Source organism: Austrofundulus limnaeus, unplaced genomic scaffold (genome assembly GCF_001266775.1).
Source record: "Austrofundulus limnaeus strain Quisiro unplaced genomic scaffold, Austrofundulus_limnaeus-1.0 Scaffold134, whole genome shotgun sequence".
Lineage (NCBI taxonomy): Eukaryota > Metazoa > Chordata > Actinopteri > Cyprinodontiformes > Rivulidae > Austrofundulus > Austrofundulus limnaeus.
Window position 1 is genome coordinate 740,281 of NW_013952536.1, and position 10,292 is coordinate 750,572.

A 10,292-nucleotide genomic window follows, 5' to 3' on the forward strand; every position below is an offset into this window, starting at 1 on the left:
TTACTGCTCAAAGAAGGGCTTCAAAAAAGCTCCTTAAAATTCTATTTCAGAGATGTCATTTAAACAACCTGTAGATAAGATAATTATTTATTACATTTTGCCCATGTGGCAAACAGTTTAATCAATGCTTTAATTCTCCACACAGCACTTTGCATCTTAACCCTTGGTTTGATGCGATGATGGGTCAGAATTGTGTTTTGTATAGTGGTATTAATTTATATTTTCAGATCTTCCAAGGTGCCAATTATGGAACTCTCTGTGCATTGTTGCCCATATCAAATTCTGGAAGTGGTCATTCAACTAGATCTGTTACAAAAGGACAACTGABATTACCAAMTTTYAAAAACTGTTRCGGCCAGAGGTCTTTCTTCTATGTTTATACTAAAGCATGGAATGACATTCCTCAAAACATAAAGTCCATTTCAAAACTACAGCCCTTTAAGAAGAATCTTGTCTGCCATCTGCTGGACACTTTTTGTTGTGCTCATATTTAGACGTCCTATTTTGCAAATGCTGCCTTTTTGAAATTTGGTATGCTTGTTTGTCTTTGTGTCTATGGTGTACAATGATGTGATTGTGATGCTGTATTTCTGAGTGTTTTATGTGCTGCAGAACAGGAACCTGCTGTAAAACAGCAATTATGCTGAGTCAGGCTTGGTTTTTAATAATCTTTTCCTGTTAAATAAATAAATCAAATCAAGTCAAATCAAATCAAATCAAATCAATGGGTCACAATAATATCGTGAGGTGAGAATCATGTCAGAAATAACAAGATCCCACAAATGTGTAGAATGAGCTTCCTGGCTCAGACTTAGAGATACTGTAAAGTGAGGATCCTCATCGTTTGAGTGGATCTCAGTATCAATAACAGTCAGCTGAGACACAAAATGTTTTCTGAAGCTTCTCTGTTTACTTACGGCTTTCTAAAGTTAAGCTTTTCTGAACCCCAGTCCGCTAAAACTTTCAAATGCTTCTCTGTACACTTTTGGATGAAATATGAACTTATATTTTTATTTATTTATTTATTTTTTGTTATTTGTTCATTTGTTCATTTTTCAGTTTTTCAATAAATCAGAAAACAAAAGTCCAAAAATATACATTTTTAAGGATACTATGGGATAAATCTTGAGCCAGCAGGAATTGAATTTGAATTGCTCAGATTGATTAATAAATCAAAATATAGTTTCAAAGCAAATTAATTCAAATTCACAACTTTCCTTGAGAAAGCCAGCCGGAGTAATCAAACACAGATCCACAGATTTAAGTTTCACTTTGTTGAAGTTTCCTTTCTGTATGTAACAGAGTTGATGCAATCCACTGTAAAAATGACAAAAACAGACAGTTATTTTATTGCAGTGATTAATTTTACCTATATGTAGAAAATGTTACATTTACATCACATCATGGATCAGTCAGCAGCAGCATCTGATCAATATGTGATCCATGAAGTGATGTAAATGTAATATTTTCTACATATAGGTAAAATTAATCACTGCAATGAAATAAGTTTGTCTGTTTTTGTCACTTTTACGGTGCATTGCATCAACCAAAAAAGGAAGTGTCACCAAAGTGAAACATAAATTTGTGGATCTGTGTTTGATTGCTCTGGCTGACTTTCTCAAGGACCAGGATGTGTGACACAAAAATCTGAATTATGGAGCTGAAAGTGAAAGTTGTCAAACTGAATTTTTGATAGATTAAAAATATTTTCTAAGCAAATTATTTCAGATACAAATCATTAAATTCAGTTTCAATTTAGTAAAATTCACTTTCAAACCAATGCATTCAATTTCAAATTATGAACATACAGATTCAATCTGAGCAATTCAAATTCAATTCCTGCTGGCACAAAATTTATTCCACAGTACATCTGTGAATTGTGGTGAGGTCATAACATGAACACACCTAATAATAAATACAAATACTAATACTGTTTTTAAAGCTTGTTGATGTTGAAACTTCTGATTTTTATTAAAAGATAAGCAAGAAAATAGCCTTTAAATGATCAATATAACTTTAACCTGTGCATTAAACAGCTGGCTGGATCCTTGTCTCAAAATGCTCATTTCCTCCAAATCATATTTTGCTTGATATTTAAAAAAAAAAAAAGATATTTGAGTTGCATGATGGAGCAGTTGGCAAGTGATGCTTTTGTTCAGCAAACAGATCCTGGGTTTATCATTTCCCAACTGGAACTTTCTGCTGAGACTTGCATATTGTCTTCATGCATGTGTGGGTTTTCTGAGGGCTTCCTCCCACACTCCCCCTGAAAAACAAATGTAACTGGTGAACATGTGTCTGCGATGGACTGGCGACCTGACCGGGGTGTTCCCTCCCTCTTACCTAATGATGGATGGAGACAGGCCCCAGCTCTCCCTGAGACCCTGAACAAGATCAAGCAGGTGTAGAAAATGGATGGATAAAGGTTATTTTATGACATTTATGCATATGCCTTGATGTTTTACATCCTGCGCAGATTGCAATAAAGCCGGTAAAAGGAGCAAGAAAAATAGAGGCCTGTTGTACATCAGCAGGGAAAAATATTACTTACTCCACGTTCAGTCAGGTAAAAAAAAAAAAGAAAATATGTTTTACTGCAGCATTTCAGAACCTAAGAGGCTTTATTACGTTTCATGCTCAAATCGAGTACATCTTTGCATCAGTATCTAATTTCCACATGAATCTAAAGTTTACACTTCACATGCTCTCCTTTGCATTTTCTTTTGCATAAACAAATTAAAACAGAGCTGATATATTCCAAGTTTCACTGAACTCGAAATTAAATCATCATCAGATCATTTCAAAGCTTTCCCAAGGTAAAGTCTGGAAACTAATACGTCTGTGTAGTCTCCCTGAGGTGCACCGGAGTCTCCAATATCACTAGGTGGCATTGTTACACCTCAGGAGGAAAGGCTTGCCAATAAAATATACATCTACTGCCATGGCAACAGGATTTCTTTCATTTCTGGTGGAGTTTGCATGTAATCTGTGCAGCTCAAAAATTAAAAACAAAATAAAATAAATAAACACACAGGCGGTCAGTGTGAGCTACCACAGCGTGAAAAAAAAATTGGCACACTAATAAAGAAACAGAGTTGAGTTTAGACTGTACTGCTGCTTTTGCAGTAGAATTGCTTTGATGACATGCAGAGACGTGGTCGGGCTTGGACAGATTAAAAAAAAAACAGGGTGCCGGTGGAGATGGAAAGAAGCCCACGAAGCTCAGGGTCAAGACTACAGGTCAGTGCAGGAGTCCAGCCTCACTGTGGGTGAAAATTAGTGAAGTCCTGCAGCGTTTTTGTCTCTCACAATGAGAAGGTCATGTCAACATCCAGGGGTTCTCACTGCTGGATCAAGTGGTAATTGGAGGGTGTGCTCTGTTACTCTGCAGCTCCAACTCTACGAACAAAGTGGAGTGTGGATAACTTTACAAGCTTTTTAATCTGCTGTGTTAATGGAAATGAAATTAAGCAAAGTTAATGTTTTATGTAAAATAAAATAAAACAAAATAAAATAAGGAGGGATCAGTGATAGACCTTAGGTGGGTATAACTAGTTCCATTTACTTGATACTTGAGTAACTTTATTTTTGGAGAATATAAAATACTTTTAGAGGTAGTTTTAATACAACACACGTTTTACTTTATTTGAATAATGCCAGGGCACAATTCCCCTAAAGCACTAATAGGGAAGCTCTTTTCCTGATTAGTGCTTTAGGGCTTTTAAAATTTATTAGTGGATTATCACTTGCTAAATTTACAGGCTAAATTGAGAAGCACTAACTGAGGTCTATAAATGTTATTGATCAACATTAATGTTAACAGCTGAGGCTTAAAGCGGTCACACATTTTGTTCACATGTGTGTCACTTATCCACCAGGTGACATATTGACAATATATGAACACAAATACGGCTGTGGAGTGTCAATGATGAGTCGAGAGCGACATGCCATGTGTGACTCATGTTGTCTGTTAAGAATGTTAAGGCGTTGACTGGGTTATTTTGGTGATTTAGAATTAGCTTTTGCTAAATGTTCAGTGTGTTAGTGCTTTAGAATTAGGAGACCTAAGTATTTGAGTTAGTGCTTTAGGGCTAGTGGAACTAATTTTTAGATTAGTGCTGCCCACCACTGAATAATACTATCATGACATATAACTACTCTTACTTGAGCAAAATGTCTGAAAACTACCCACTGAAAGTAATTTCACTCCATGAAGAACAAACATGTTTTAACTAGAAATGCAGAGAGACACACCTCATTCATGTGGAAGTGCTCTTGTACACAGACTTTGTTGTTCTACATATATTCACTTGACCACCAAATGAATCGCAGACATTTGGAGGTCAAGCGAATATGGTAAACATAAAGTCACTACTTTACCCTGTTCTCACAGAAAACCCCAACATTTGCAGATTATCTAGGGACCCTCACTTGATATTTATGACCTACAGAGTGGTCCCCCCAAAACTGCAAATTTAACAAGTTTCATAATGAGAAAATTTAGACTCACAAAGTCTTTCTCATACTGGAATTTTTTCTTTGTCATTAAGTTATTTATTTGTATAGAATTTCTTTATTTTAGTCTTTGAAAACACCAGAATTTGCACGTAACTGTTTATTTTTTGTCATTCTGATGATATCATTTAATAACATTAAATCAGATGTTATGATCAGAAGTAGCCTTTCACAAAATGTTTTGTTTTTTACCCATACTTGAGTAATTTCTTGGATTGTTAATGTTTACTTACTTGATGTTGAAGTAGCGCTACTTTTGAGCACAACTTTTGGGTACTCTACCCACCCCTGCCTGCAAAAAATCAACTACTAAATATCTAAAAGTCTAAAACAAGAATAGCATCCAAAGTCTATCTTGACACAGGAGCTTTCTGTATTTGTTTGAGCTCTCTGATTACACAGCCAGGATCTGGTTCTCCATGCAATTATGTTAAGTCTAGTGTTATTTCAGGATGCAAAGTGAATTTCAGTCTGAAAATCCTAAAGTAAACACCTGTGGCTTTAAATGTAGCAACAAGAGGGGTTTTTAAAGTGACTTGGATTAAAGCTACACAGCCAGAACTGCTTCTTCTGACTCTATTTCCGTCCAATAAATCAAGTAAAAACATTTGTTTCAGCCGACTGGTTTTGATTTAACTCACGGGGAACTCACGCTGCATGACAGTACATTATGCAAAACACGGGGAGTCTGATGAGGTTCTGGCATGGAAACTCTGCAGGAACGTGCAGCTACAACAGTGCGACATGTTTATTACACAAGGTGAGGCTTGGCTTCTTAATGCTGGCCACACCTCCTTTAAGCATGTTCACCTTCTCTGAAACACAAAAGCTCATCAGCTGACAAGACTACAACCAATACAAAGCATATTTTTCTGGTTCTGTTTGTTCTTGATGTATTCTCTCCAGGAGGTGACGTCATGTGGAAGCTATAAGGTTTGAAGGGAAGGGTGCCGTCAGTTGCGCCCTTTAAACCCAATCATTATTCTACAACCTGAGAGTGGAAATGGCAGCACAGTGTTATTAAAGTTATTATAACATACAGACTTAAAGGAGGCGACACAAGTTTAATTGAACAGAAGTTTTTTTTTAAGAAGAAACGCGCAGGTAAAATGCGCCCGAGGCGAAGATGACGCTCTTATTGCGCACAGAGGCGCACAAAAAAATACACCCCCTTCTTTTTTTTTGACGCGCACTTTTTTCCTCCACTCTTCAAAGCTTCTACATGCCGATGATAGTATGTGACAGCAGTCATTTCCAGCTCCCTTTGCTTGTCCTTTGACCTCCGACGCTTCCAAAATAGAGGAACGACCTTGCGAAGACTGAGTCTCACCCTGCAGTTGTTGACAGCCACTCAAGAGAGCCTCCAAAAAGAAGAAGGAAGCAACAAACTTTACGCACCAAAGTTGTGGTAAAGTTTTCTGAATGGAGACTCCGGGCAGCGCGTCAGTCTCTTCCTAATCGCCATGCGGACTTAAAGCGCTCGTCACGCGTAAAGTTGGAACGGATCCCTCGGGTCGGACAACTTTAAACAAACTCCGGGAGGGCTGAAGACTCTTAAACTTGCCCTGCTTATGGGTGAGTGGCATGTTTTAGGATTTACTTTTGGCGAAAAGTATACTAAACCTGGTTAGGAGCTTAAAACTTCTGCCTCTCAGCTCAGACAAGTTGAACCTGGAGTGCGCAAAACGCATCCAAAACAAAACAAAACAAAACAAAACAACAAAAATAATCACGGTGTCTCACTCTACAATATGCTGATCTTTTAATAACTATTGCCCCACGTGCTAAAAAAGATTGAGAGTGTTAATTAGACATAAGGAGCTGGAGACCTGTTCCATGAGAGTGTTTCGCTCTCTTATCTGATTCAGCTGTAAAATTCATAATGAACTCACTTCCTATGAGCATCCTCAAACTGAGCATGTTACACCAATAGATAACATCTATATCTGTCTGTATGCTCTGAGAGAAAAGGGGACCACTGGTGGTTTAGGTCAGTGTTTCCCAAAGTTGGGGTCGGGACCCAAAGTGGGGTCCTGAAACATCAAGGTGGGGTCCTGAAAAGATTTTCTGAATTAATGACATTTTTGCCTTAGTTGTTACAAAGGAGTCAGGTTAGTATATTTAAAATGGAAAAATGTAGTATAAAAATATTGTTACTGTGCCCATGTTTAGTTGACCTGATACAAATGTTTATCATCCAAAAATAGTTGGGGGCACAGGTCTCTGCTACTGCTTTTTTGTGGGTCAAAAGCTGAAAGGTTTGGGAACCACTGCACTTTGGTTCCCAAAGTTAGGCTTGGGACCCAATTATGGGTCATGAAGCACCTTGGATAATCTCCAGAAATCCGTTTAAAGGGTAATAAAATAATTGCTGATGTAATATTTTCCCTATAACTATTACAAAAACACACAAAAAAGTATAAATAAGTATTTATAATTGTGTATAAGCTGTTTAGATTGTCAAAAAGCCTGTGTTTTTAGGGTTATTAATAAAGTTCATGTACTCAGACCAGTAATATTTGGGGTCACAAGTTTTTGCCATGGATAGTTTGTGGGTCAGAAGATAAAAAGTTTGGGAACCACTGGTTAAGGTCATATGGTTGAGTTCTGGGACATTATCACTCTGAAGCTTCAGGACAAAACTGGGTCGCTCCTCTCTTTCTCTCCATCTCTCTCCGGATGACCCCACTGGACTAAAATGTGATAATAGGGGATCTGTGGGTTTTTGCGCTCCCTGTGGTGATGTTTAGTTTGAGCTGTAATGAATTAATTGACAGAAGCTCAAGCTGTCACATGAGATCAGGATAAACCTTGGTGTGCATCCTGAGCAGCGAGGTCATGGAGCGTTAATATGTGATGGGACAGTTATTATCAAATGCCGTGGCTGGAAGCAACAGCGTGAACCAGCTGGGTCTCATCAGGTGAACAGTTTTGAATAATAAGCCCCGAAACTACAGAAACAAGCAGACAAGTTTGATGAAATCTTTTACTGAGGAGCTGCACTGAAGTATTTCCAACATTTGGTACTTTGCATATCTCTTAACAACGTGTTTTACTAAATATTCATACAGAGCTTGCCGAGCATACAAATGCCTGTTTTCATTTGTTTGTCTGTTAGCAAAAACATTTCATCAAGCAATTTTAACAGAACGCTCAGAAAATAATAATTGGATGAACCTCTACTGATTAATGTCCTGATGCATCTCAGTAATCCAGGTAAAAAATCAAAAGGAAAAAAAAAATTGTATAGGTCCTCTGGATGGTTTCTTCTTTAATGAAACGTTTCGTCTCTCTTCCAAGAGACTTCTTCAGTCTGAGAGTTTCAGGCAAAATTCAGGCTTTTRWGTCCTGCCTCCAGGTGACTGATACTCACATCACATGGCTATCGTTCACACCTAATTAATACCTATTGTTAACAGGGGGTGGAGTGATACTGCCAATGGCAGCGTTGTAGGAGGGGGACAACTGAAAACAGAGGCCCCCACCTCTGTTTGATGATGGACGGTCTTTCTTTACAAAAATGGCTTCTTTTACTCCTCTCTCAAACCAACGTTCCTCTCTATCAAGAATGAGAACATCCTCATCTCTGAAAGAGTGACCGCTGGCCTGTAAATGAGTGAAAACTGCAGAGTTCTGGCCATTAGACGTAGCTCGTCTGTGTTGGGACATTCTTTTGAACAGTGGTTGCTTTGTTTCCCCGATGTATAAATGGTCGCAGTCCTCCTGGCACTTAACAGCATATACAACATTGCTCTGTTTGTGCCGGGGCACCGGATCTTTGGGGTGAACCAGCCTTTGCCGTAATGTGTTTTGGGGTTTGAAAGCCACTGGGACATCATGTTTAGAAAATAAACGTCTCAGTTTCTCCGAAACACCCGCAACATACGGAATAACCACTGGTTTGGGTCTGGGTTTGGGGTCTTCATTTTCACCTGAAGGTTGCATGGAATCCTGTCTGTGTTTCCTGTCTGCTTTCAGGAAAGCCCAGTCAGGATAACCACACTGCTCCAGGGCCTGTCGTGTGTGTGATTTCTCTTTCTCCCTGGCTCCTGGGTTTGTAGGGACACTGTCTGCTCTGTGGTACAGAGTCCTGATCACTCCTAACTTGTGTTCCAGTGGGTGGTGGGAGTCAAAACGCAAATATTGGTCTGTGTGGGTGGGCTTACGATACACGCCAGTTTCCAACCGTCCTCCATCCGAAACCGAGACATCGCAATCCAGGAACGCCAACCTGCCATTTTTTACATCCTCTCGTGTGAACTTAATATATTCATCCACCGAGTTGATGTGATCAGTGAAATGTTGGACTTCCTGGGCTTTCATTTTAACCCAGGTGTCGTCAACATATCTGAACCAATGGCTCGGTGGCACCCCTGAAAAGGACATCAAGGCTCTCTTTTCCACTTCCTCCATGTACAGGTTTGCAACAATAGGAGAAACTGGGGATCCCATGGCACACCCATGTTTCTGCCTATAATATTGCCCCCCGTATGTGAAGTAGGTTGATTCCTACTGATTAAGTTTTGGAGTCACCATTGTTAGTTTAGTGTAGAAAGTCTGTCGTTTAACTAATTTTGCATCCACATTTTAATTTGTACATTTGGCTTAAAGTGATTGTTGGACATTCCTGTGTTTGAAATGATGGTTATAATAATATTAGCATTAAAATGGTTTAAAGTTTTGGTCTAAAGTTGGTGCTTAGGGGATCTTTTCTCCGTTTTTGTGGGAAATTCATGATGTGAAATTGTGGAACCTTAATGAGAGTGACCTGTTGCAGCTTTCAGTTGAAGTTGTTCAATTTGAGATTTTAAAATTAAACGATAAATTCTATTCTAATGAGAACATGGGTAGAATTTTTTTTTACTGCCATTAGATCGCCTTCATTTTTATACCCTGGTACTTTGAACCATTAGCTCTGTGGAAGTGGGCGTTGTCAGTAGCTCTGCCACTTCATTTCTTTTAGTACAAATTAACCGGTGTAGTCCAGCACTGAAATATCAGAATACCAATTATTAGGTGAGCTGTAAAATATATGTGTTGTTTTTAAATCATTAATGCTGTGATTCAGTCAACAGACCCTTTAGATCAGTCTGAAAGGAGTGGTTCCACCTGTTCTGAGTGAAAACCCTTTGTTTTGCCGCCGAAACGGCCTGCTGCTGCGAGTAAACACTCATAAAAAATGAATGCGAGTGGAGCCATCCACAACCCATCACCATATGTGGTTTTATTAGAGGCTCAGAAAGGGATAAAATAGAATCTAAATGTCAAAAAGTGAGTGGTTGTTCTGACAGCTTTTGTTTGAAGCGGGGGGAACGGATTCAAACAGAGTGGATTCACACAGGAAATGTCACAGAACTGTGAGCTGATAAAGTGGAAATCAAAACTTTTTCAAAGACCTATAGAGTTCACCACTTTCAAAGATCACCAGTTTGATATGAAAAAAAAAAATTCCCTTCTCACCCTCCGCGGGTGGTCTCTTTCATCCTCTGAGCTCGGGTCCTCTACCAGAGGCCTGGGAGCTTGAGGGTTCTGCGCAGTATCTTAGCTGTGCCTAGAACTGCACATTTCTGGACTGAGATGTCTGATGTTGTTCCTGGGATCTGTTTTAGCCACTGCTCCAGTTTGGGGGTGACTGCCCCGAGGGCCCCGAGGGCCCCGATGACCACAGGCACCACTGTGGTCTTCACCTTCCAGGTCTTTTCCAGTTCCTCTCTGCATCTTGCACCCTGCTGTTATGTGCTGGACTATCTCAGGGGCCTCCTTGCACAACCTACACC

At 39.2% G+C, this 10,292-nt stretch overlaps 1 protein-coding gene across 1 annotated transcript in view; it reads left to right on the forward strand.

Moving 5' to 3' along the window:
* Positions 1-5,538: 5,538 nt before the first annotated feature.
* Positions 5,539-10,292, forward strand: part of LOC106522672 (neural cell adhesion molecule L1-like protein) — a gene marked incomplete at its 3' end in the record, with an annotated part of 68,941 nt that continues 64,187 nt past the window's right edge. Inside the window, 1 exon segment of the mRNA XM_014015786.1 lies at positions 5,539-6,090.